Source organism: Rhinolophus sinicus, linkage group LG05, assembly GCF_036562045.2.
Source record: "Rhinolophus sinicus isolate RSC01 linkage group LG05, ASM3656204v1, whole genome shotgun sequence".
Taxonomy (NCBI): Eukaryota; Metazoa; Chordata; class Mammalia; order Chiroptera; family Rhinolophidae; genus Rhinolophus; species Rhinolophus sinicus.
Window position 1 is genome coordinate 15,046,038 of NC_133755.1, and position 27,233 is coordinate 15,073,270.

Genomic DNA, 27,233 nt, shown 5'->3' on the forward strand with positions numbered 1-27,233 from the left:
TCCACACTGGGAAATCCAAGATAGGGACAAGCTTCTACTTAGGGTGGGGACCATCTACCATGTTTCCCCCGAAAATAAGACTGGTCTTGTATAAGGTTTGCTCCAAAAGACGCATTAGGGCTTATGTTTAGGGGATGCCATCCTGAAAAATCATGCTAGGGCTTATATTCCAGTTAAGTCTTATTTTCGGGGAAACATGGTAAGATGCTTGCAAAAGATGGTACCTTTTCCTCACCGTACTGCTACCTTTTTCCTCCCCATCTCTTTCTAGACTGTCTGGCCTTCTGGTGATGCTCACACTGAGCTAAGTGTTGGTGGCCATCGAGGGTTTTGCATCCTGGGGACGAATCCAGAGCTTGCCAGAGACGGACAGCGCAAGGTAGGTGTCTGCTCAGCTCACCTGAGCTGAGAAATAAAGGCATCAGACACGGGCACAGCCAGCTGTTTTCACGACCACTGATTTTCTGAGGGAAGTGAGGAAAATATAGCTAGCTCTCTCTCCCTTTCGGTTGGTGACATTTTTACCATAGATGTGAGATTAACCGGTACCCAGAGCCTAGGGACCCAGTCTTCCTGGGATCGACCTATGAACATTGCTGAATCTCTTCTTCACCTTGCTAGGTCTCGGGTTCCCCAGAGGGTGGATTTGGGGTCAGCCAGCAGCGAGGTGACCCTCAAAAACTATAATTCTTCTTTTGTAATTTAACTTTTCTCATTATTAAAATAGGATTGTAAATGCCATTAAAATATTATTTGTTCATTATAAAAAATATTTTAAAGATAGCACCTATAGTTATATGAATTATTATAATCCCAAGAAATAATTATTTTAGTGTCTCTCTCCAGGCTTTTTTCTATGCACATACATAAAGTGTGCACACACACTAATACACACACACACACACACACACACACAAGTGGGATCGCACTATATGTACTCTTCGGTGGTGTGCTATTTTGACTTCACAATATGTTGCAGGTTCCTTTCTTTGTCAGTAAATGCAAATCTATAGCATTTTTAAAGGCTTCCTATATATGATAATCTACATGATTTACTTAACTAGGGCCCTAATGATGGACATTTAGTAAATTTTCAAAATTTCATCCTTACATACAATATCACAAAAAATATTTTTGCGTATATCTTTGCATAGTGGTTTGATTATTTTCTTGGATTAAATTTATAGAGATCTGGCCTAAAATTTTGATTAGGATTCTCAAACCTAGATTGTGAAGACCAGGCAGCCAGGAGAATTTGGGGGAATGTGGCCTACTTTGTGAGGGCAGGAACCCGATGAAAGAATCTGCAAGGTTGTTTTAATACCCGCCCAGCATGCTGGGAATGTGCCTGCAGAAACTAGGGAGCCTGGAGCATGTCTTGGTGGCCAACACCAAGTTCCCAACACTCACCCCATTTATCATTGCTCAAGGAGCAGGGGCTGGGCCTGGAATGAAGGCTGCAGAGTTGGGGCCTGGGCACTGGGATTTAGGACAGTTGAGCCTGAGCTGGCCCAGCCTAGCATGTCTTGGTGGCACTTGAGCCTTTAAAAGTCCATTAGTCAAAGCCACCTCTGCATAGCACAAGGACTGGTGCTGGATGAGCACAGGTCATAGCTGCCCCAGGACTGCTCATTCTCAGCAGCTTTCACATCCTGGTATCCTCTGACCAGGAGCCTCGTGGCCTCTGCCTGGGGCCAGCTTACGGCCTGAACTCCATCCAGCTTCCTTCCTCAGCAGGACCAGAGCAGCAGACCAACAAGACTCCTGCCATGTCCAGATTCTCTACTGGCCAGAAAGCTTTCTCTTTGGACTCAGAGACAGTGGGGTTGGGGAGAGCAATGGGTTTGATCGTTCTTATGTTGGGGTCTTCTGTTCCCTGCCACTGACGCAGGGTGGCACATGGCTCTTATTCATCCTGACCTTCGAGGTGCATGTATTTCAGGATGGGGAGGGATCGGCATACCTAAGAGGATACACCCCTTATGCACATATTAAATCTCTGTACCTGCCAGACTGGTGTCCCCACTTGAACTCATGCCGGCTTTCCCTGCCATCTGGTGGGTACCTGGAAGATGGAATCCCATCTGATTCATCTCTGTATTCTCCCATCCCCCACTCTCAGCTAGCACTGCTCTGGCTTTCAATAAACAGCACTGTACCAACCACCACTTTTCCTGGGAGCCTCACAGCACACGGCTTGGTGCTGGGTTGCACTTTTCCCTCACGTGCAGGACTCCCATTGATTCCCAAGAAGATAGGAACGTTCCACAGGCCACGATGGCCCCTGGTGCCCAGTGGAAGAAGCTATCACTTTCCTATGGAAACGGGGCCAGATCACTGGGCTCCGTGTGTCCTGCTCCACAACGGGGCCTGTTCCACTGCAAAGCATGAAGGGCTGCTCTCTGCTCGTCAGCGGTTTGATGAAAATCACCCCGTAACCGGGAACGTGGTGCCAGAACCATCTAGCGGGAATGAAATCTGATACCCGCACTGCAGTGTATAGTCCTGGCTGGGATGGGGCTGACAGGAGGTGACACTGAGCACCTAGTTTGTGCAGAATCTAAGGCTGAGCCAAAAGTGGCATTAACATGCAGACACCCAGGCTTTGGAGGTGGTGAAGGGCAAACATCGGTTCCCATCTATGCCGAGGGGCGTCCTGTGCACCTCCGCAGCTTCCGTCCCTGTGACTGTCTTGGTACTGCCCCCCGAAGCCCTTTGTCCCCCTGTGCGTCCTGCATCCTGGGAGGACATTGCAAATGTCTCCGGACTGGGAATTGTTCCGCTAGAGAATGTCATGTGCTGTGCCTGGGACTTCCGCCATCATGGCAGCCTCACCCAGCAAAGCTGACCCAAAGATGCCCGCCCTGTTCTGACCACACTCCCTGTGCTTTGCTTCCTTCATGCCCTCGCTCCAGATGCCTTGCTTCATTGGACCCCCAGGCCCTCCTCCCTCCTTTTCTTTCTTACCATCCCCCTCTTGCCTCCATGGCTTCCACTCCAAGGACGGACTATGGGCAGACATTTCCGTGCTGCTGCCACCAACACATACACTCTGTTGTCCATTCGTCCTGTGTTCTTGCTGCCTCTCCTGGCCTTGCCCTGGGAACCCTACGGGCCATCAGAGGATCCTCTTTTCCTACCCATCACATTGATGTGCCCACATGTTCTTTCCTAAGCCGTTGTCATAGTTTCTCATATTAACTCACGTTGCAACGGACCAGGTTCTTTCCTGTCTTTGCCAAGTCTAAGCAGTGGTTCGCAAGCCTGACTGCATATTAACGTCACCTAGGGAAATTTTTAAAATCCTGATATTTAGACTTCACACCAGATCAGTTCAATCATCTCTCTGAATGGGACCCAGGCATTAGTGTATTTGTGAAGCTCCACAGGCAATTCCAGTGGAAGGCCGAGGTCAGAGCACTGCCGCCTGGAGGCCAATCTGTGACCCACCTGTAGCAAACATAGGGGGCTTTGTACGTGTGGTTTCACGGAGGCAGCAGCTCCTGGGCCATTCCCTGCTCTTCTCTCTGCTTTTGATTTATGTTGGCTTACATGTATCCTTTTAAGTCTCTGGCAATCCTTTCTGGAACTCCAGGAGGTGAAAACAAACAGAATAGAAAGCTTCCTGCTTTTCCCTGGCTGGGCCTTGGGCACAGCTCCCGCCCCTGTCAGGCCTCCTAGGGCAGAGGGTTGCAGACCCCTTCCCCACCCACAGCGTGCAGCGATGTCCTATTTGGGACAGCCTGCAGTGGGCGATGGCAGCCATTTCTGCCAGGAGCTCTCCAAGGCCCAGGAAAGAGGCTGAGTCAGTTCATAGCATCTGTGTGCTGAGACGGGACTGAGGGTGGCGTCACTGCCCAGGACAGTGGCTGTGCCACCATTGTCTGTGCCCTCCTTGGTCTGTGAAATTCAGCCACGGAGAACAATACACTGAAATTATTGGTCAAAGGCAGGAGATGCCAGAGGTGGGATCTTTCTCCATTTCTGGAAGCAGAGCACTTCAAGAACAGCATACACCCGGGCAGTTCCCCTCAGCTGATGGGCCTGGAGTGGGGCGCACTCAGTAGCTCACGCTAGCTGCAAAACCTCATTTGGCACCTGGGCTAGAAATACTTTATCTGCAAACCTTAGTTTATTTTTGTGGCCAAGTTTGATTTTCTGTGTGACTTGTTTTCTTCCTTATCTTGCACCTGCCCCAGTGGCCAGGCTGTAGGAACAGCTGTGATTCTGTGCCCCATGGGAGGGCACCAGGTCCAGGAGGCATGGGGGTGACACCCCGCATGCATTCTGCAAGCTTTGCTGTGCACCGTCAGTGCTCAGAGGGAGGGCTGCCTCTTTCTGATTTGCACAAAAGTTCCGAATAGGCCGGTGGTGTCCCCGCCAGAGTCCTGCTCAGGGAAAGCACCTGCACACCTGTCCAGGGCCCGTCTGTGGGCTTCTGTCCCTTATTGATGACCTCATACATCCACAGGTTGCTCAAAAGAACTTTTAAGCATTTGTCTTCTCATCGTAAATCCTCTCTCCCTTCCTCTCCCCGCCCCCCACAACATGACAGGTAGTGTCAGGAGCGCTGAGGCTACGGAGGAGCACCTACCACCATCCAGTCCTTCATTTCTTCAGGCACTTACTGGCAGCCGCATTGTATATTGTTCTAGGTCCAGCGTCCAGTGAGATCAGACTATAAAGTCCTGTCCCCAAGGAGCTGGCAGCCCAGTAGGGAGACCAGCAAGTAAATGCCTTCTTGTAATAAATGTGATAAAGGCAACAATGGGAATTTATACAAAGTGCTGTAAGAGAACACCTCATTCACTCGACAGATATTTCTTGAGCAGCTACTATATGCCAGGCATCCCTCTAGGCACTGGGGATACAGCCGTGACCATTTGAGACAAAATTCCTGGCCCCGAGCTCATGTTTAAGAGGATGGGAGTGCTCCGCAGCTAACAGTTTGGTCAAAACCGCAGGCTTCCAAAAAGAGGTGGCGTTAGGCTGGACATTGAAGTCTAGGGTGTGTGTGTGTGTGTGTGTGTGTGTGTGTGTGTGTGCAGGGAATGTTCCAGGCAACAGGAACAGCTTGTGCAAAGGCCTGGCGATACAAAAAGATGAGAGCGCTCAGAGACTCTTTGGGCAGCCACTGCCCCACCCCTGATTTGTTCGAATGTACACGACCAAGGTCATAGAACTTATTTTATCTCCTTTCATAACCTAGTGCTTTTAGGTTGCAAAGTGTTTTCACATTTCCTGTACTTGGTTCTGAGATGGACCCCAGAGGGTAGACAGAGAGGGTTTATTATGGCCATTCATTATATTAGGTTGGTGCAAAAGTAATTGTGGTTTTTGCAATTATTTTTAACCTTTTAAACTGCAATTATTTCTGCACCAACCTAATACCAAGCAGCAAACTAAGGCCCAGAGATCACCAGCATGTTGCCCAAAGTCACACAGCCGATCAAAGCTGAGCAGGACCTAGAGTCCTTGTCTCCTGGTTCCTATTCCAGAGGCTTCTCCTGTCCCCATGCCAACTGTTCCTCCTTGTATTGAAGCCTAAAGAAGTCTGGGCAATTGTCAGTCATATGCGTGCCTGTCTTCTACAAACATTAAGTGAGCACCTACTATGTGTCGAGCCCAACATTGAGTGACCATCCTCTGGGCCTCAATGTCATCCCAACCCAAGCCAGGAAGAAAACTGAAAGAGTCACGACTGGGTTGTCCTTCCTCCCACCTGCCATGACCCTAAAGACCATGGGTCAACCAGACCCAGGCTGTCACCCACTTGTACCAGGTTGCACAGGGAACAGAATTACCGCCACAGGCTGGACGCCCTCCACTCACTCACTGAGTCTCCTCATCCAGGCCACTCGGAGGTGCATTAATTACAGCTGCCAATACAGATTTTTACTCTTACTTGTAAGTGAGCTGGATGCTAAAAGAATGGGGGAGACTTAAGCCTCATTCACAGAGCTAGAGCTGCCGGTGTAAGACAGTAGCAGCTTAGCAACCCTCACGGGCCCTTCCTTTGATTTGTAGCAACTCATTTAGATAAAAGCATCTGGTTTGTGAGGTAGCAACAACAACAAAATCATTAAAAGCATATTTCTGCTTTTACAAAGTAACCTAGTAACAGCCCAGGAGGTAACAATTAACGTACCCCCCTCCTCCAGATACACAGACTGGTGCTCAAACGGGGAAATGAAAGTCAGGACACAGAGAGGGTCTACCCGGGGTCCTTCCTCAGATCAGCGCTTATGGATGTGCAGGAAGCAGCCCCCACCAGCCCCCCCCCATTAACGCGTGGTGGAGGCATCCTGCCTCCCCATTCCAGAATAAACAATGCGATTATTTATTTAGCACCAGTTCAAAGCTTTCTCAAATGCACTCAAAGTGCTCTGCCATCTTGCGTAGGTGTGCACTGAGCTGCGCTACTGCTGACTCTGGGAATCTGATCAAGTAAATCTGACCCTGTACCAGCTAGCCAGACTCGCCTCCCATGACCCCCACCCCAGCATGTGCACGCACACGCACACACATGCGTGTACACACGCACATGCGTGCACACACACATGCACACACACATGGCCTCTGCGCCCACCCAGACACACCGCTGGGCTCCTGACTGACCCTGCTTTGCACCTCTGGGCACTTGTCCTGCTAAGCCCAAATCTCCCAGAAGAGCCCCTCACATCCCTACCCATCTCCTGGCAAAGTGCTCCCAGCCACCCACCCATGGGAATTTTCTCTCCTTGGATTTCCTGGCACTGTTACTCGCCAGCACCCATTAGGTTTTTCTTGGGTCAAGTGCAGTCCTTTTACTGTCCAGTGTGCTCAAGGCTCATGCCCCAACCACTGGGAGCTCTCTTGGGCTTGGAGAGCTCTCTGAAGAGCTGAGCACTTACTGAACACTGAGAAGGAACTGATAATAGAAAAAGTCAACTCACGTGGCCTCTAGCTGTGCTTCTAGGCTGCTGGGTCCCTCAGCCCCTCCTCTTCCTTCTATCACAGAACCCTCTCACCGGGCAGCCGGCTGTTTCCTTGTCTGCCTTGGGAGACAGCTGGGCATCCCCTGAGGGCAGGAGCTGTGTCTCGGTCGCTGTGTCCCTCCCCAAAGGTGGCACAAAGAAGGCTTTTGAATGTTCATGGGACGAGTGTTGTTGGCATACATGCTTCACTGGAAAGCATCTCATTTAACCTGTCTCACCTGTGTGTTCAAGGACCAGCCATACCTGTCAGAGCAGCTCACAGCTGCCCACTGGAGGGCAGTGAGGACAATGTACTGACCCTTTCCTTCCAAGGTCGCTGCCCCCTGGGGACACCAATGTGCCCCAGGCTGGAGCTCTCCCTTGTGCTATTACAGGCATAGTTCACATCCAGGAGGGCCCTCCTGGAACCCAGGGTCTCAGAATGCTCAATTTCACATTTAAGCTACCTTTAGAAAGGTGTTTCCCATCTTCAAAGGGGCCTCCCAGCACGCATGCATTCATTCATTCATTCATTCATTCATTCATTCATTCATTCGGGAGACGTTTATCGTAAGCAGCATAGTATAGTGGTCAGCACAGGCAGAGGAACCGACTGCCGGGGTCCTAATCCCAGCCCTGCCCTTTACGAGCTGTGCAACTAACAGACCATTATTGGACCTCCCGTGCCTCAGTGTCTTCATCTGAAAAACAGGGTTTATCATACTACCTACCTCACATGGTGGTTGTAAGGATTAAGTGAGTTAGCATAACACAGCACCTACCCTGTTTCCCCGAAAATAAGACCTAGATGGACCATCAGCTCTAATGCATCTTTTGGAGGAAAAAAATAAGACTGGGTCTTACATTAATGTTTGTTCCAAAAGACACCTTAGAGCTGATGGTCCAGCTAGGTCTTATTTTCGAGGGAACACAGTAGAACAGTGAATGAGACTGAGTTCTTACACAAGGGTTTGCTATCCTAAGTATCCTAAGTCTCCTTAGTATCCTAAGGCACTAGGACCCAAGCCGAGCCATGGACTTAATTCAGACTCACTTCAGGACCAAACACCTTTGAGGAGGGGTGATGTACTCCTGCCCTCCACCACGTCCGTCAGCCAGCCTGCCTTTGCTTGCTGACTGCATTCAGTCAGCAGGGGCCTGCTCCAGGCAGCCCAAACCCAGACAGTAGATGAATGACTGTCAGAGATGCTGGCACTTGTGCCACCCAGGGCTTCTACTGGCTACCTTGGGGACCTGGAAGCATGTCCTTGCCCCTCTTTGGATCTCAGGGTTTTTTCATCTGTATCATGAGGGGGTTGGATTCATGATTGATGCCCAAGAGCCAGTCAGGCTCTGTCCCTAGGAGTGACACTCTGGATGTGGCCACATGGGGACTTCTGGGACTTTGCCACCATTAGTCCTGTGGCTTCAGAAAGTTTGTCAGCATGTCCTTGGGGCATCTGTCATTAACAATTATAAAGTCATTATCTGGTAAATAATTCATAACCAGAGATGGGACAAGCTGCCAATGAACAATAATCCATTTAGAATGAGGCTTGGCCAGGACGAAGGCAGTGGGGTGATGCAACTCACTCCTGGTGTCAGCACTGCGTGAAGAGCCAGCCCAGGCCTCTTCCCACTTCTGACCTGGGCAACGGCACGATTTAGTCTCTGCAATAATAGTGGGTATTGAGTGCTGCCCAAGTGCCAAGGGGTGTGCTAAGCAATTTCCATGCACCCTCTCCTCCAATCCTCCCAATAGCCCTAGAATGTGGGGACTGGTATTGTCCCCCTTTTCAGAGAAGTAAACTGAGGTTCAGAAAGGCTAAATAACTTACCCGAGATCTGATCCAAGGTTGGGGTCTGGGATTCAGCTCCGTGTTACTTAAGAGTAACTCTAAGCCAGGAAGTATGTCCCAATCCCTCCCACTATGAGCTTTAACCTCTCCATCATTTGTCTGGCCTTTGTTTCCCTGTGACCTGTGCCCTCCCAGCGAAACTAGGAGTCCTGGAGGCCTCTGTTCACTCTCGCGTCTCCATCACCAAGGGTGGGGCCCAGGAGGTATTTCATAGAGGCTGAGGACCACAGCCTGGCTGGGCTGGCTGGCTAGTTAGTGGTGTCGCTAGGCTTGTCAGTGGAGGCCAAACCAAAGGCACAGGGGAGGGGAGCAGGAGGGGATGTCTTCAGGACCCTGTCTCTGAACGTCCCATCTTCTCATAGGCCTGGTTCACTTCTCCTTATCAGGGGAGACACTGCAGCCTTCTGACTGCTCCCACAGAGAGCTCCATCTGGGGAAAGAGCTTTCGCCCAAATGGCATGACCCCGGGCTGTGTGGGTTGTCAGCCGTTAGGATTAGGTTAGCTCTGCCAAGAGCTGTCCCGCTCCTACGCATACTGTCACCCCACCAGCAAGGCCAGCAGCCCGCCCTATGCCGGCAGGACCATTTCAAAAGCCTGCCAGAGTTCCCCAGTCGGGGAGGGGCCCCGAGGGTGTCTGTCTGACTGCTGAGAGTCTCCAAGCTTGGTTGTTCACCCTGCAGGGAGGAGTTTATCATCAGCACCCGTACAACCAGCCCCCCCGAGGTCTGAGGTCACAAAGGGTCTTGGTTGCACATCTCAGGCGACCAGAGCCATCCTACTTGGGAGCTTCAAGGAACGGGATGGGGTTTCTGGATGGTAGGCGCTGTAGATTGTCACACGTCTGGAATGTTGCACAGACCTCTGCGGCCAGGCTGTGTGGTGGAGGAAGCCACAGTGGTTCCCAGGCATGCTCATGTCTTAATAATTGCGGTCACCAGCCCCAGAAGAGGCCCCTTTTATCCTTCTGACCTCTCCTGTGGTCACGGGGGTGGTCAGGACTGGCAGACACACAAAGACCAAAAGAAAGGTCACCTTGCTGTGTCCTAGAACAGGTGGAAACAGCCGGAAACTTCTCATCTCTTTGAACAGAATTGCCTCTCAGGAGGCACTACTCCTGTCCTGCTAGTCAGGCACCCCCCTGCCCCCCACGCTGACAGACACACATTCCTCGACCGTTTCCTGAACTCCTTTGTTTCCAGAAACGGAGACAGCTCCCACCCCCAGCATCTCCTGCCTTTGGCTAATGACCTCAGCGTGTTGTTCAGCATGGAGCTGAACCTCACAGACCGAGGAGGTGGCACTGTCACTGTCCTGGGCAGAGTGACGCCACCCCTGTCTGTCCCCTCTTTACCCCAGTCCCGTCTCAGCACACAGATGCTATGAACTGACCCATTCTCTTTCCTGGGCCTTGGAGAGCTCCTGGCAGAAATGGCTGCCATCGCCCACTGCAGGCTGTCCAGAATAGGACATCGCTGCACGCTGTGGGTGGGGAAGGGGTCTGCAACCCTCTGCCCTAGGAGGCCTGACAGGGGCGGGAGCTGTGCCCAAGGCCCAGCCAGGGAAAAGCAGGAAGCTTTCTATTCTGTTTGTTTTCACCTCCTGGAGTTCCAGAAAGGATTGCCAGAGACTTAAAAGGATACATGTAAGCCAACGTAAATCAAAAGCAGAGAGAAGAGCAGGGAATGGCCCAGGAGCTGCTGCCTCCGTGAAACCATACGTACAAAGCCCCCTATGTTTGCTACAGGTGGGTCATAGATTGGCCTCCAGGCGGCAGTGCTCTGACCTCGCCTTCCACTGGCTTTGCCTGGGGTTTCTGCTGACTAATGTAAGAGGATCTACCTCTTGCTTATCCCAGAACGTTGGGGGTGGGGGTGCACATCTACCTGCGTGTGGGGCCTCATTCCCCAGGGCTCCTACTTTCTGTCACCCTGGCAGTTCCAACCTGAGGCCCTGCGGTGCCGCTCCACAGAGGTTAGGATGCCCCCACTTCCCACCGTTAGGACAGGACTCTGTACCAACAGGTGGTGGCGGATGGATTGACAGGAACAAAACTATCGTTTAGGGAGGCGGAGGACAAGTTTTCAGCTCTGCTATCAAAGTGCGAGAGAAATCAGCCCTTGTCAGGAGGCAAAGCGCATGGCGTGTCGTGGGCTATAACACATAGAAAGTACAACCTTCTGTCAGCCCCCAGGAAATGCGGCTCCCTGACGCGTGTGCTCACGTGTAATCTGTCCTCCTGTTCGCAGGGAGGGGTGCTGCGGGGCTGCTGAGTGATGTGTGGTGTAGGAGGAGGTGGCAAGGATCTGCGAGTCCTTCCCTACTGCAGTCGCCCTGGGGATGGCCGGGCCCTGACACTACAGCTGCTCCCGGAGAATCTCCAGGGAAGGAAATTCCATCAGCTCCCAGAGTCCCCGTTCTGGTGGCTCCTGAAGGCTTTTCTTCTATCTGACCTAAATCTCCCTTGCTGCAATTTAAGCCCATTTTCCCTTGTTTTGTTTTGAGTGGAAATAGAGAACAGCTAGTCCCCAGCTGCCTCTGAAAGCAGGGTGAGTCAGAAGTCCTTCGTACCTCCTACTGAGCTGAAGCATTTTCAGAAACCTTCCCCATTGAATCCCTGCCCGATAAAGCCGCTGAGAGAACAGCCTTCAGGTTAATGCAGGAGACAGGCTCCATCCGGAGTTGTGGGGGGGCTTGGTGGTGACAGAGCCCCACCTGTGGGCTGAACACTGAGGTGGCCCTTGGGGTGAATGGGGGAAGGTGCAGGGGGGAGATGGACATGAATGCATCAGCGCTCCACCGTGAAAAGTGCCAGGATGGAATGGGGGGGGCGAAGCTTCCTGCAGGAGGTGACACCCAGGTTAAATCCCGAAGGAGGAAGGGAGTCAATTGGAGGAGAAAATGGAGGGCCCTCAGGCAGATCCCAGGAGTATTCTCATCCACTCCAGGGCTCACGTTTGGATTTGAAAAAACTCGTCCTTTTGTTCGTATTCTCCTTTACCCCAGGGCTTGGGTGGATTCTTCGCAGCTTTCCTCAGCCGGTGGTGAATGAAGAGTTCCACGTCCTCACACATTCATTCACTTTTTAGTGAACGTATGACAGGGGGAAAGCCACCGCGGGCAAGAGCATATACGCGCAGAGGTATTCCGTGGCGTTTGCACTGGCCTCTCCATCTCCTGGACCGCTGGGCTTCCTCTTGCTTTTGTGCCTTTTTACTTCTGGGAACAGATAGCCTCGACTTGTTTCTGCTAAACGTTTGCAGGCCATCGAAGCCAGTTCCTGGAAGAGACGGGTTTATGGGGAAAAACTTTGTTTTAATTTGATTGGAAAGCAGTAGATCACAGCTAAGTTCTGACTTTAAAAAGCAATGATGCTGAGTGTCCCTGACAGCACTCAGGCAGAGGCCCGTGAATGCAAGAGAAGAATTTTTATTTTTCCGAGGCCAGTGGAATTAAAACCTTCCTGCTCTGTAGGGAAAAAAGGAGAGAAACCGAATCCCATTTTCCTAATCTGTTATCTAACTGAAATCCTGAAGTGTGAGCAGCGTCATTTGACTTTTTGTTTCCACTGTTTGGTCAAAAGCCCCTTCCAAACTACTTGGCTTGAACGCAAAGGGACAAAAAAAAAAAAAAAAAAAAAAAAAAAAATGCTTTGATTGGATTCAAATAATGGAATTGCCATTAATATCTTCCATAAAAGATGATTGATTCTGACTTGGATTTATGGGAAATGGGGGCTTGTAAAAGTAAACAGAGTGGCAGTCATTCAATATTTATGCTGGTTTATGCACCCCACCCCCAGGGCTAGTTAAATGGATGGGTTCCCAGCCTAACCTCCACCCCCATGCCAGCAGCTGGGTCACAGGGGCCTCTGGAGGGTGGGGAGAGCAACCCGGGCCCAGTCCAATTGCCAGCAGTGCCAGTCTAGGAAGGCAAGCTGCACCCTGCCTCTTCTTCCTTCACATTAACTCCTAATGTGACAATTACTGCCCTTTTTGTCAAGAGTCTGCATGTGGGTACCCTGGGGAGACCAGCAGCTTTCACCTGTGCTCTGTGGAAGCCCACTGCCCCTAACAGGACTGAGGACTCCCTGATGGCCCCGAAAGTCTCTCCCTCTCCCTGTATCCCTTAAGAGGCCCACCCTTCTATGGGCATGTGCCAAGGTCCTATGTAGGTGGATGGGTGTGAGCCCCTACAGCCTCTAGCTCTGCTGGTCTTATAGCCCAGCGCTCAGATGGATAGACCTTTAGTGCATGAATGTGTGGACTGGGGGTTTCAGAAGGAGTTTCTCCCGTGAATCTTTACTCCTGCTCGGGGAAAAGCAGAGGTGAGGCCTAGGTCCTCCAGGAAAGAGGTGGCAGGGCCCTAAGTTGCCTCAGGCTCTTCTTAGGAAGGGCTGGTGATTGCGAATGATGGGGGATGTCAGTCATTCACAGTGCAAATAGCTCCCACGCGTGCCAGCCTCCCACCCAGCTGGGCCATCAGCTCTACTCGTAATCCTCTCACTCTCAGGTAGCTGTCTTTCATCCCCATCCTAGAGGTTTGAAACCCTTATCACTGTCTTCCAGCTCTCTAGGTGCTATTGATCTCTTGTCCTTCAGCTCTGAACTGGCAGCTCCCAGACCTGTTTCCAAGGTCTGTCCAACATATGCCATGTTCCTCCCCAAGATGCCCCTCAGGTGCCATAAGACCTCACAAAACTTGTCATCCTTCCTCCAGCCCACCCCCCTTCCTGAGCTCCCCTCCTTCGGGAATGGCCACACCATCTACCCAGTCGCACGGGCAGAAACGCATGAGTGACACTAGTCCTGTCCCCCCGTCTCTCTCCAGCCTCACACCCTAGGCTCTCAGCTCTGTCTCCTCACCTCTCTCCCACCCATCCTTGCCCTCCATCCTCACTGTCCTTCACTTGGTTCAGCAGACCCTCACCGATTCCAACCAGAATGGCTGCATGGTCTCCCTACCTCATTCTCTGCCTCCTTCCAGCTCATCCTGAACACTGACCTCCAGAATGGTCTCTCTAGAATACAAATCACACTGCTAGTGCCCCAGTCCCTGGAGGATAAAGCCCAGAATCTGCCTTTTGAAACCCCCACCACCCCCCGTGCTGAAAGCACCACCCATGACCACACCCTGGTACTTTATATCATGTGCCTTTTCCATGATGTTTCTTCTACCTGGAGCCAGTTCCATCGCCCTCTCTGAACCTGCCAACTAGGTCCCCTCTCAGGGCAGAATCAGCCATCCCTTCCTTTGTGCTGCCATGACATGCTGTTCAGACCTTTAGTGCAGGAAAGGAAATGGAACTTTGAGAGGCCTCTGTATCAGAGATGTTTGGGGCTGCCTGCCTTGCCCAGACCACCTTCTGCAAATGTCCACACCCATCCACGACCCCTGCTGCTGATAGCAGGTCATGTGACCCCATTTCTCCAGCCTCAGCTTATTGGATGAGGGGCAGAGTCCTGATTTCCAGGGTGCCCTTCCATTGGCTGCCCAGCACTGCCGGTCCTAACTTTCAATTCGCTAGACCAATAGGGTTTACCTCCTCTGGAATGGGAACTAAGGAAACTAAGGGGACCAGAGTATTCCATGTGGGGCCAGCACGTTAGCTGAATGGTAATACAGATATAAGACAAGAGCAATTATTCTGGGGGGGCGGGGGGGTCTATGCATAACAAGACAGTCTCAGGCAGCTGACTGGGAAGGAAAGGAAAAGGGAGGTGATGTCCCAGGAGAAAGAGAACCTTGAGTGAGAAACAAAGCTCATTATGGCTGGTCCCTGAAGCTCTTCTTGTTTCTGCCCATCTGCTGGTGTCCTCTGAAACCTTACCCTCGTCTCATAACACGAGCTGGTGTGGGTGGGTTCCCCGTAGTAAAAGCAAAAGAACCCTAACTAGAATAAGTACTTTTGAGTACCTTGCAATAATCCTGCCAACTAGGAATGATTGACTTGGTTCAACAGACCCATACCAGGTGTCAAAATTGCCATTTTTACAGATGAATCAACTGAGATTCAAAAATACTGGGCAACATGCTCACAGTCACTGGGCAAGGAAGCAACAGAACTAGATGCGGGCCAGTCCTTCTCACTTACACCCGACGCTCTTTGTCAGCATTTGCTGCCTCCATGTTGCATCTTGTTGGCTGTCTTCAGCCCCTCATCTCCCGCTCAGGGCTCTAAGCTCCTCAGAGACAGGGGCTGTGTCTCATTCACCATTGTGCCGCACGGCCATCACACGCTCTGGCATGACGCAGGCATCAAACGTCTGACGGGTATGATTCAGTTTTCTTGCAACTCTCAGAAAAAGCATTGGACTCTGAGCCCCAAAGCCAGAATTCAAGTCCTGCCTCTCTCCACTCTGGTTGTGTCACCTTGGGTGGATCTTTCATCTCTCCCTCACCTGCAACAATGGATATAGTCTATAAGTCGTTGGATGAGGTGATTTCTGAGGTCTTTTCCTGCCCTCACAGAACACGACTCTGTTATCTGTGCCCTGCCTACCTCACAGGAATGATGTAAAGTAAAAAATACTCCACACGCTTGGCCAGTTGGGTGTTTGCCCCAACCTCTTCTTCAAATAGTACTGCTCTTCCCCACTCTGTGTGTTGGCTCAGCATTGTTCCCCACGGCCCCCTCACCTCGCCTTTTCTTCCATTGCTTGCTGTTTCAGAGGGATTTCTGTCGTGGCCGAGCGGGCCGTGATTTCATGCACCCCTGATATCAGCTGAACCTAATGAGGATGAGATGCTTGTACATATTTTCATTCTTTTTTTTAAAAAATCGGCTATTAATTTGTCAGAATTATTCATATTTTACTGATGATATTTTTCATGTATCTAATCAGGGAGCTCATGAATAGAAATGAAACTATTTAAATACAGAGATGGTGTACATTGTAAGATCTTGTTTTCTCAAGCTGTTTCATAATGCAGTGAATACATTTATTTCTTCTAAAAACAGGTTTTGCAACCATCAAAAGTTTTTTTTTTAAATCTTTGATTAAATATGACTCTATTCCAATACACTAAGTTGGTGTGGGTGGTGAGTGTGTGTGTGTGTGTGTGTGTGTGTGTGTGTGTGTGTATGCATGTGTATGTCTGTGGCCACTTGCAGCATATATATTGTTTTCTGGTCTTCTCCATAGGGGCAGGAGACTGTTTTCAGAGAGAAAAGTAGAAAACACATTTGGATCAAATCTTTAGGATGGATGGATGGCAGAGTGAAAGTACAAATTGAAATTGGGCTGAATAATATTCAAGATAATTATTTGTGCAGTGTAGACTTTTAAACTGCTCAAAATTCCAGCAGCACTTACCTACATTGAAAGAGGCTTAGAATCATTAAACAAAGCCAGATATTAAATATACTACTGCTATCTCTCGAAACATTAGGAAGTAATGTAAAACACATGGCATGTACTCAATGGAAAATCTGAGAATACAAATTATAATAGTTGTCTTATAAGACCTCTGGGAAGCTCGAGCTAAATTGCTTAATTCCATTAATAACAAACTATTACTCTAGCTATTAAAGTAACATAAGGTAATAGAGATCATGTCGAGAGATTGCGCTGAGGCTCTTTCTTCACCTAGCACAAATTTATTCAGGGGCATTGATAGATTTTAATTGACTATGGCAACTGAATAGCAACAAAGGAAATTGAATGTCTTTTGAAAAGCTCCACGTTTTGTAGAAGCAAATAGCAACACCGAAATGAGGGTTTGGGGGTGCTGGGAGAGGCGGGAAGGACATGGGAGCATGTCTGCCCTGGCAGCTCCTCCACAGAAATGCTTTCCTGTGACCCTTACAAAAAGCTTCTTGAGAACAGACAGGCCACAGGCCCAAGCCCCTTTTGAACCTCTGTGGAGTCCAAACTGAAATGAAACCAACCCAGCCTGCTGTAAATGTACATGCTTTGTCATGAATGTCCATGGGGCATGCTTCCAAGATATAGAACTGGAGGGACCTTCATGCAGGCTGCTACGTCCTCTCTAGAGAGCTCTGAGAAAAGGGCTTGTTTCAGCCTGAGGGCCTGGCAATGAACTAAATGAGCCCCGTCATGGCTTTGAAGCTGAGGACCTCTCGGCTGCCATCTAGTCCCGGATGGATTCTGGTGACCTGTCGCCTGCTTTTCTCTTCCACTTTTGGGTCCCCTGCCCACGCCTCATGACCCTCTCTCTTCTTGCCACACCCCACTGCCATGGGCGTGTCTTTCTATCCTGCATCTCACAGGGGCCTTGCTTTATAAAAGTTACTTTTTGTATTAGTCTGCTCAGGCTGCCATAAGAAAATACCACAGACTGAGTGGCTTAAACAACAGACATTTATTTCTCACAGTTCTGGAGGCGGGAAGTCCAAGATCAGGGTGCCAGCATAATCAGATTCCAGTGAGAGCTTTCTTCCTGGCTTTCAGCAGCTGCCTTCTTGCTGTATCTTCACATGGGGATGAGGGAGGGAGAGGAAAGAGCGAGTACATGAGCACATTGTGGCATCTCCTCTTATAAGGACACTAATCCTACTGGATCAGGGCCCCACCCTTATGATCTCATTTAACCTTAATTACGCCTGGTTTTTGTGTTTGTTCTGAACACGGTCTCATTTCAATCTGGAGGATGCTCCTTATGAAGATAAGGAGGGTGGCAGGAAGTGTAAGATTCAGCCCTGTTTCTCCTTTACTGAGATTGGGGACATTCTCTCTCCCAATGTCCCATCAGTCCAAGCTTATCTCCAGGACATCACGGAGGAGCTTTGGAAGGCTGGCCTGCTCCACACACCATGCCCTCAGCGCCCATAGTCCCAGCCAAGATACCAGCCCTGTCTCCTCTGTCGGAGCCAGGCTCTGGGTGTGATGCCCAGGAATGGACTCTGGCTCCTGGCTGTGGGCACCGGCCTTGCTGGGGCTGGGAGAATCTAATCCCGCTACGACTGTAGCACATGCATGTATTTGAAAACCTCCTTGGCAGGCAGGACCTCCTAATTTTTTTCACGTCTTGTGATTAGCGTTGCAGACTAATCCTAGCACCAGACTCAACACCAGCTGTTCTGCTTATTTTTACTTATAAACCAAATCCTGGAGCTGCTGCCACGTTGGCTGGCCCACTCCTCCCTGAGCTGTGGCCAGTCATCTACGGCATGACCTCAGGTGAGTTCTCTTTCCACCTGGCCACCGGTGTCCTGCACACTGCCTGGGCAGCACTGCCCCGTGGCAGAGGGCTAGTGAGGGCCACTCGGTTCCAAAAAGGATGTCTGCTTACCTGCTAAGACGGTTTGATAGCAGCAGTTCCTACAGCCAGACGGATCTTAGAAATTGGCTTTTGCTTCCCAAGACATCAGACATCCCTGGATATCACATACAATTTCTATCTCCAATAAGAGATAGTCAAAATAAGACATGCAACATTTAGATACGTTGTACAACTTGACCATAAAACGAACACACGTGAACCCCCCTCTGAACTTAAGAACTAGAATCATGCCAGACTATTGAAATTAACTGTTTTTTTGCTCAATTCTTTTCCACATCCTTTAAATTTGAAAAGAGGTCTACAGGGAGAGCAGTGGCCTTGACACCTGTCTCCTCCCACACCCCCTCCACCTCCCCGTAGGGACCCCCAATTTGCAACAGTAGCACCTCTACCCTTCAACCGGGAGGCCCAATGATGAAGCAAAGCTTTGGTGGCCTCCCGCCCAGCAGGAGTGACCAGAGCTGTCCCGTGAAGTCCAGGAGGGTGACAGGACGGGAGCTCTCTGCTTTGTACATTTCTCTGGCTTGTCCCCTTCTCCCCGTGACTTCCATGGCAGTGCGTGTGGGAAGGTTATTTACAGCAAACAACAGAGGAGCTCAGACTCTACAGCCATGATGCCATCAATTTGCATTTCTATGAGAGTTTCTCAATTACCTGGAAGGCCCTAAACACAAATCGGGGTATATGGCATCTGGGACATTTGCCCTCTGAGCCTTCCAGCGTCAAGAAGAATTGTGATTGTCAGAAATATCACATTCCTGCTGAAAGCACATGAAATCAGCTCTGTATATTGGGAAACGTAAGTCACGGTTATATTGGTTCTGCCACCACGTAGGAATCACGAGCTTCTCATAGGGTAGGGAACAAAAGCAAACAGAACTATGAGCCCTTTTGGAATGACTTAATGTCCAGTCATAGCCACCTATACCCGGCCGTGCTGTTTCTTTTGGTACAATATTTCTGGGGCAGGTTGGTTTCTTTCTTGGCAACTGCCGGGTACTTGAAAACATTAGGTTGGTGCAAAAGTCATTGCGGTTTTTACAGTTATTTTTAACCTTTTAAACCACAATGACTTTTGCACCGACGTAATAATGAAAGGAAATCGCTCTTTGTGACTCGTTGGCCATCTCTCCATGGTTTTGCCTCTCCAGCGCCCGCTGTCCATTTGGTTCTCTCTCCTTCCTCCTTTCTGTCCACTACTTCTTCCATCGCTTGGTTCAGAATTGCTGAGTCAGGGGACCACACAGGGGAGCCGATGGTTTCCTGGCTTGGAGTGGCACTCAGCACCCCAGGCAGGGCACATGGGGGGTGGTCTCCATATCCTACCCGCCCCCCGGAAACATATTAGTAACATAGGCTTATGTGGGGGACAGTGTGACAATGACTCAGCCAGGAGGAGCAGAAATAGACCCAACCTTACTTCTGCCCAGAGAGACAGGCCCATCGGAAGGTACTAGAGGAATCTCAGAGGAGGGAAACCAAGACATGGAGGAGTCAGGGAAGGCTTGTTAGCCCCCCACATCTCCCACTGGATCCTACAAAGCGATGTAGCCTTGCGATGTATGGAGAAAAGTGGAAAGGCAGCTGGGTAGAGAGAGAAGGCTGGACTGAGGCTGGTGTGTGTGTGCCCACGATGAGAGGAGAGCCCTGAGCTGGCAGCGTGACTGTGGTCAGGCATGGGGGCCTGGGGCTGAAGTGAAGGGAAAGCCACCGTATGGAACCATTCTGGAAAAGAAACCTGTGTTTGGTGAGCACTCAGTAGAGAATGTCCGGGGGGGTCAAAGATTGGCCTAAGGGCCACAGGAGGGGTTGACGCAGGATTACAGGCCAGAATTCTAGGCTCCCATATTCTGGCAAGGAAAGCAAGAGCCTATGAGCTCGCAAATTCAAATTCTGCGCATGATAGTTTTATTTGTTTGTTTGAATGTAAAAGTTATCACCTGGAGAGCAAGTAAGGATTTCCCTGACAATCAGGAAGTCTGGGACTTGGGCAGCGGTTAATCTCCTTTCTCTGAGGTCCTCATGTAGACGCCATTCTTCCTTCTCTACCTTGGCCTCAATGCCAAGTGGGCTGGGGGGCTGGAGTGCCACCGAGGGGCCGTGACATCCGGTGGGTGTGGCAAATCAGAGCAAACGCCCAGCCGGGCAGGCTGCTCTGCAAAGGAGGGAGCTCCAGGCCTCTGGTTAGAGAGAGCCCCTCTGGCGGAGCTCAGGAAGCTGCGGGGAAGGACAGTGAGTGGACTAGAAGGAGATCTTGGTTCTGCCCAAGACAACACCCGGCCGCACCACCGCTTTCTTGGCACTTCCGTTAGGAAATTCGGACAGCTCAGGGACCACCTAGGCCAATACTACCCACAACCCAGAACGTCCCCTCATCACGGCAACATTCTGTGCCGTGCTGTCTGGTGCTCCTGAGCACTTAGAATGTGGTTCGCGTGACCGGGGAACTGAATTTTTAATTCTGTTCAAGTTAAATTAAATTTCATTGAAATAGCCTCAGTGGCCAGTGGCCACAGTATCAACAGCACGACGCTAGAATACACTAGGCAGGGCCTGGGCGAGGCTGCTCCAAGACTCCAGGACAGCTTTCATTTTGTCCCGTTCTATGCCTCAAGGTGGCAGAGCCTACAGAGCTCTCAGACAGGAATTGGCCTGAACATCAGACTGGCTCCATGCTTACAGAGGTCCCCGGACCCAGAGCATTGCCTTTGGTCGTGAGAAGAATTGGGTTAGGCACAGGAGAAGACCCTACAGATTTTCCCAAAGCCCTTTTCTCTCTTGCTGTGCGAGGTTTCCTCTGCCCCAGCTGTCCGAGGAAATGGTTTTGCAAAGCTTTATTATTTTTGGATTTTTTGGCATATCCACTGAAGCCATCTGTGGGTTCCCATTTTCCACTTAATTTCTGGCTGCTCGGGGTTTACTCCTGCCCAGGGTGGTGGGGTTTCCCATAGACCAGTTTAGAGTTGCCCCCATCTCTCCCTTCTTTGGGGTGGTTGGAGGGGGAATTGAGGGGCTGGCTGCCACCACTTATAGGAAATGGGCAGAGCAGGGCAATTTGATAAACATTCCACTGAAACAGCCTGTCTTCTTTGGGTGTAAGTTAAAAATGTCTAGGAAGATATTCGTTTTCTTGCTCCAAAACTGCCCCGCCCAAGCAGTGGCTGAATTTTCGGTGGTTTGGTAAAATGCCCTGGTTCTGGGGTGACTGGTGGAATATGGAGAATGTCTGTCTGATTTCAGTAATCTCACTTCCTGGAATTGAGCACTAAGGAGCAAAGGGACGGCTGGGATGAGTCAGAACCGGGGACGAGGAGAAACAGATCCTCAGCCCTGTCTGTCCCCATCTCCACCAATCCCAAAGACGTAAATTGTGGAAATATTTATGAGTGGAACAGGACTTGGAGCCACAGAATCTCCCAGGACCCTGAGGGGTCTCAGGAAACGGGAGGGATGAGGAAAATAGCGTGGCAATCTCGTTGTGTTCATGATACATCTTTTCTCCATGGACTGCTTTAAGGAGTCTAAAACCCTAATCTTTGAGGGCCATTCTCTAAAAATAGAGCCCTTGTCCACTGGCTGAGATGGGTAGGAACAGATGAGTAGGGGGTGTTTTCTTTCCCTAGGGTAGAAGGCACAATGGTTTATTTACGTGCATTTGCTTTGGGTTTAGCATTGGGAGAGTAATTAATTTATATGGGACTCTCCTTAAATCCACAAATATTTATTGGTGCTGACTGTATGGCAGGCCCTGTGCTGTCCCCCAGGAGGGGACAGTGGATGAGATCGTCTCTGTTCTAAAGGAGGGCCTGGGAGGGAAGAACAAGGTATTCAGACAGTGTTAATGAGGAAGGATACAGGGTGGAGTGGTCATGCCAGACACGGGTGTGCAAAAGGCAGTGAGTCCAGGAGGGCTTCCTGGAAGAGGAAAAAACTTGAGCTGGGCCTTGAGATGAGTAGCACCTTCATATGTCTGGAAAGAACTCAGGGGGCTCTTTGATAGTTGGAACAAAGATGTGAAGGTGGGGAAAAGATACAGGTAAGTGAAGGGAAGCCATGGACAGAGTTTTATGATTTCCAATTATTTGGGGATATGCTTGCTATGTTTAAACCTTATGAATATGCAGATCACCTGGTATCATTTTATTAGAGCCAGGTTTGTGGTTCTAGCAATCAGGATCAATGTTAGGAAAAAACTCTGTCCTCTCTACCTAGAGACACCTCCTAACCATCACCAGCCTCCCTCCAGGCCAGAAAGGTGGAAAAATAGACAGCACTCTTACATGATTTTTATGTGATGGTCAATCAGCTGTGCCTCTGAAACTACTTTGAACCCATCTTCTCTGATTTAAAAACCTGTTTGAAGCTTTGGAAGTTGATTTCTAGGTTTATAAAGAACCGATCTATTTTGAGTTTGGAAACATAATTAACTATCTCCTAGAAAAGAGTTTAAAAACCTGATTACTTTCCCCAACTCCACATCTCCTTGAGGCTATTTAAAAAAAAAAAAATCAAATTTCAAATCATGCACACAGACTGAGTAGCTTTTTCGAGTTCAGTTGACGAGGTTGCACTTTGACATGCTTTTCAAGATCTGAATATTTTTATAAATCATGATTATGCTACTGTTTAATGAGAACAAAAGTGGAAGTAGCATCTGCTTGTCTGAGGCAGAGCGTCTCCCAGCCCGTGTGTGCTGTCTGGAAAAGTTGTGGCCCAGTCTGGAGAGCTGATGAGCGTCTTGATTAGCTGAAATTGCTTCCTGCGGTAGTTTAGGGGTGTCAGTGCTGTGATGAACTGGGTCATCTCAGGGATCCAGGACACAGAAGCTGCTCTGAGACTGACAGCTGCTTGGAGTGGCTGACAGTCCAGACTCGAGTCAGAAATCCCTGGCTCTTTCCAGGATGACACGGGTCAGCCTCCCTTCGGGTCCTGGTCGGGATGTTGGGGACCCATTCCTTGCTAGACTGTGTGCTTTCCCAGGGCAGAGTAGGGGCTGATCCGAGTTGCACAGAACCTAACTGAGATACGCTGTAGTGACCAGTGGTTATGGGGAAAGAGTTGGTATGGCACGGGCAGATTCAAGAGGGTGGAGAATGGAGGCAGCCATAAGACAGTGGTGGAAATAACCCTGCAGTGTGGACAGCGAGGGTAACTGCAGGTCAAAACGCTTAATTCCATTCTCATTCAGCCCAATCATTGATGTTCAGGTGGAAGAGTCTATGTCAGCAAAAGAGTTTAAATAATTTGGTATCCATTGTTGTTGTTTTTTTAAGCTTTGGAATGTTGCAGCATGTTAGTTTTCTTTCAAAGCAGGGAAACTAAAAATATTTCTGATATTTTAACTGTTACCAGTTTTAGCTACAAAGCTCATTACCACCACCAACCTGAAGCTCCTCTATAAATAATGTGTTGAAAGTCACTTCTAACCAACGAAATGCCTAGATTTTAGACGTACAGTTCAGTCAGTTATGCACAGAGGGACAAATACAAACATTCGAGTAACTCACCTCCCTATCAAGTCAACCCCTCCACTCCAGAAGCAGTCACTGACTGGTTCGTTTTTAAGATGCGTTTTAATTTGATGTTTTCATTTAAAACATCACCTGCACTTCAAAACTACAAAGGACTCCTTCCTCCACGAAAGGTCTGCTGCTGGCTCCTGGGCACACTGGGTGCCCCTCGTATAGCCAGGTCCAGGAGGGCCTGCTTCAGAGGTTGCCAAGCCCTCTGGCTCTCATGTGGAGGTTGTCTGAGGTCCCGCCAGCTGCACAGCTCCACACCTGGACTTTCAGACCTTAGCAATACCTCGAGAACGATGGATGGCAAGAAAAGTCCCTCTGTGCTCATGCTGGGATCTCTTGCATGCAATTGTGCCTGCCGAGCAGGACGACTCCAGATTAGAGGGAGAGAGAGGTCTACTCCTAGGTCTACTCATTGTCCTGTGTAATCAGCATCGGACATATTTCTGCCCTGACAGAGAGAACAGTGTGTCCCTGAGATGCTGCTGCGCTGTGCTGAGGCTCACTGGGGGCGATTCTCCTGAGAGGGGGTTGGATTTTTCATCAGCTCTCCCCACACCCACCACACCCCCCATTTTTGCCCCAGACTTTCTAGCTTCCGAGGAGGGGCCACTCCCACGGGGCCACGAGTTCCCATCCACACCACCTGTCACTCTCGCCAATGAGTCATCAGCAGTGCTCTGCTAGGTAGGTACCATGGGCATTTCCAGATAGAAGCAGCCAGGCTTCCAGCTTGCAAGACAAAAGTGAACAAATAGCCAGGCTGATGTGGGGTCCAAGTCCCTTCTGGGTCTGGTGTCTCCTCTGGAGCCATCTGTAGTTCACTTCACTGGTTTGGCCACTAAAGCCCCATCAGCACTCAGGTCTACTTGGGGTGACTAAGGTTCACAACTGAGTTCTTTCCTGCTCTTCCCTTCCCTTCTCTTTCTTTCCCTCCCCTTCTCTCTTTCTCTTTCTCCCCGTCTCTCTCTCTCTCTCTGTCTCCCTCTTTCTTTTTCTCTTACCTGTAATTGTATTTTCCTCTTTAATCATAAAGATTTAAATAACCTGAGACTGTATGAATGTATGTGTGTTCTTTGAATGTCACGATTGTTACCTTTGTAAAATGACCCCAAGGCATGAGAAATAGTTAAGCTGCATAGGACTGCAGCAGGGGAAGGCAGGGCAGAGCTGGCATGCACCTGTGGGAGGGACTGCAGGGCACAGCCCTGGGCTGTCACTCTGACCATTGACAGGTCATTTCCTGGCCTGTGCCCCAGTTGCCCCATCTGAATGAGAGTTGGACTAAAAGGTCTCTAAGGTCACTTCCAGCATGACCTTCTATGGCTCCATAATTCCTTTGATATCACTGGTCGTTTATATGTTTGCCATAATCACTGCCAATTAGACTGGTGGAAGTTTTTGTAGGTTTTTAGAGACTCAGACGGGAGAATACAGAAAAGGCCATATGAGTTCACTGTCCCATCAATGGCTTATGGTTCGTGCAGACCCCTCATACGTCAGCACCACTACCCAGCAGCCCCCGAGCCACGCCAGATGGCATGGCCCTGCTTATCCAGCACGCTGGCAGCAAAGGGGGCCTTGGAGGCCCATGGCCACGAGGCTCCTTCACCACCTTTTGTAGCAACGACCCCATCCGTGCTCTGGGTGCCCCCAGAATCCCGTGAATAAAATCAGGCCACAGGTGAGAAGCGAGGACCCTGAGAGGCAGCAGCTGCCAGCGAAACAGGAAAAAGAAGCAGACAGAAGATGTGGGCGCACGAGACCGCAGCCTTTTGTCGTCACACAGAGGGCTGCACGTACTGCTTTCTTTGCTGAAATGAAGGAGGGGCCAGCACTCACGGCCGCATGAAGTATAGAACCCCCTCATGTGCCGGCGTTCTTCCCCTTCTCTGCCAGCAGCCTCTTGTTCCAGCCTCAGTGAGTCCACTGGCCTGGGAACGTCTCAGAAATCTCAGAAATGCGCTGTCTATACGAGCCAGCGAGATTCCCAAATGCAGGCCCAAACCGTATTCTTTTGGATGCTCTCTCAGGGCCAGAGGAGACCTCCAAAGTCCCTGGGAGCTTTGCCGGTGACAGCTCAGACCGGTAATAGGTCTTCTTTGGGACAATTCCAGGTCATTAAGGGAAGAGAATGTCATGCTCCATATACTCTATTTAGAGCCAGACCAGTTTATATTTCAGAAGTGTCTTTCATCCCCCCAAAATCTTATTTAAAAAAAAATAGTATTTGGTGCTGAAAGTGACAAATTTAAGTTCCCTGGAAAATTCACTGATTTGGAAAAGTTCAAGCAGAGATTTAGTGCTTTGACAGCCCACCACCCCAAGCTTTTTGGAGCAGGTGGTACCTCTAAGGTCCTGACAGGAGCGGTTGGTGATTGAAACAGCAGGTAGGGGATGTCTACAGGTTGTCTGAGGTGGCAAGCCTGGTTCAGGCTATCAGCGGACACTAGCCTTGTCCTGGCAGGTCCATCCCTGAGTGTCACTGGCCCCAGTGACCGCTCACCATCAGGTGGGGCTGTCACCTCCCAGGTGTGCTGTGTGCTGGGAAGGAGCTCTGTCGGATGGATGGGACAGGTTTCCCATAGGGTAGGCTGCACCCGGGGTTATACTATGTCTCCCCTCCATTCAGAACCCACTCTCCTGGCCACACTTTGTCCACACTTTGTCCCCCTTCTGCCCCTGACAGTGGATGCTTCAGTCCGGTTCTCTGGGTCACACTGGCTTTGGTGCTGCCTCACCTGTGGGCCAGTCCTGCCTCCTGCCTGCATCCTGACAGGCTCTCAAAACCCCAGCCCAAATCTGTTGCCTGGGCCTCATCGTCCAGAAGAGTAGCCCCAAATACTCCCCCAGAACCACTTACAGACAGGTCCAGAGAACACTGGACCAACTTGAGTGACTGGATGACCAGAAGGAGCATTTTCAAAGGTGGTGCCCAATCACCCAGACTTGCAAGCAAACACACTCTGTGTAGCTTGGAAAAGAGGCCAGAGAATGATGGGGACGTGGACGGGGTATGTGCTGCGGGGTTTGTAGCATTAGCTCCTTCCCAGCCCCTCCCTGGAGGGTGGGCTTCAGAGGACACTTGACCCAGTTTGGGAACAGCCTCCCGGCCCTGGCGGTCTCTGAAGAGGACAATCCGTCTGTCACTGCCAACACCAGGCAGCGCGTGGCCAAGCTAATTAGGTCAGCTTCCCCCTCCCCACACAGCGGGCGCTGACCATGGGGGCTGCACTCAGGTAGAAGGACCAGCTTATCACTCAGCCTCCTCAGTGACCGAGCACATTGTGCCCGCAAATCCCTGGAATCCTTTCATCTTCTCTTTTAAGAAAATGATGGGAAAACAGGTCAGCTTCCCCAGAGCGGGATACTGTCCACACATATTGCACATGGGCATGATTTGGAGTCCCTTCCTGCCACTGGTGGTTTGTCTTCCAACAGGCTGCACAGCTGGCCTTGTTAACAGGCCATTCATTAGAAGATGGAGCTGCTTATGTCCATTCAATTGCAGGAGTGGGAAGACTCATGTCCCGTCTCTTCAGCCACATGTTTAATATAGACGCATTGCCCTGTGTGCCTTTGCTGTGCAGTTCTGCCTTCATTAGTAAAATAAGTGCCAGAACCCCCGCACTGAAGAGGGGGTCTGCATGGGAAC

The 27,233-nt window shown here is 50.2% G+C and overlaps 1 protein-coding gene across 3 annotated transcripts in view; it reads left to right on the forward strand.

Moving 5' to 3' along the window:
- Positions 1 to 27,233, forward strand: part of KLHL29 (kelch like family member 29) — a 294,180-nt gene that overhangs the window by 78,658 nt on the left and 188,289 nt on the right. For 2 of the 3 annotated variants that reach the window (XM_019757277.2, XM_019757114.2), the window contains exon 2: positions 272 to 379. The exons of the other annotated variant lie outside the window; for it this stretch is intronic. The gene's annotated coding sequence lies outside the window, so the exon portion shown is untranslated. The remainder of the gene's footprint in view (positions 1 to 271; positions 380 to 27,233) is intronic. 3 annotated transcript variants of the gene reach the window in all.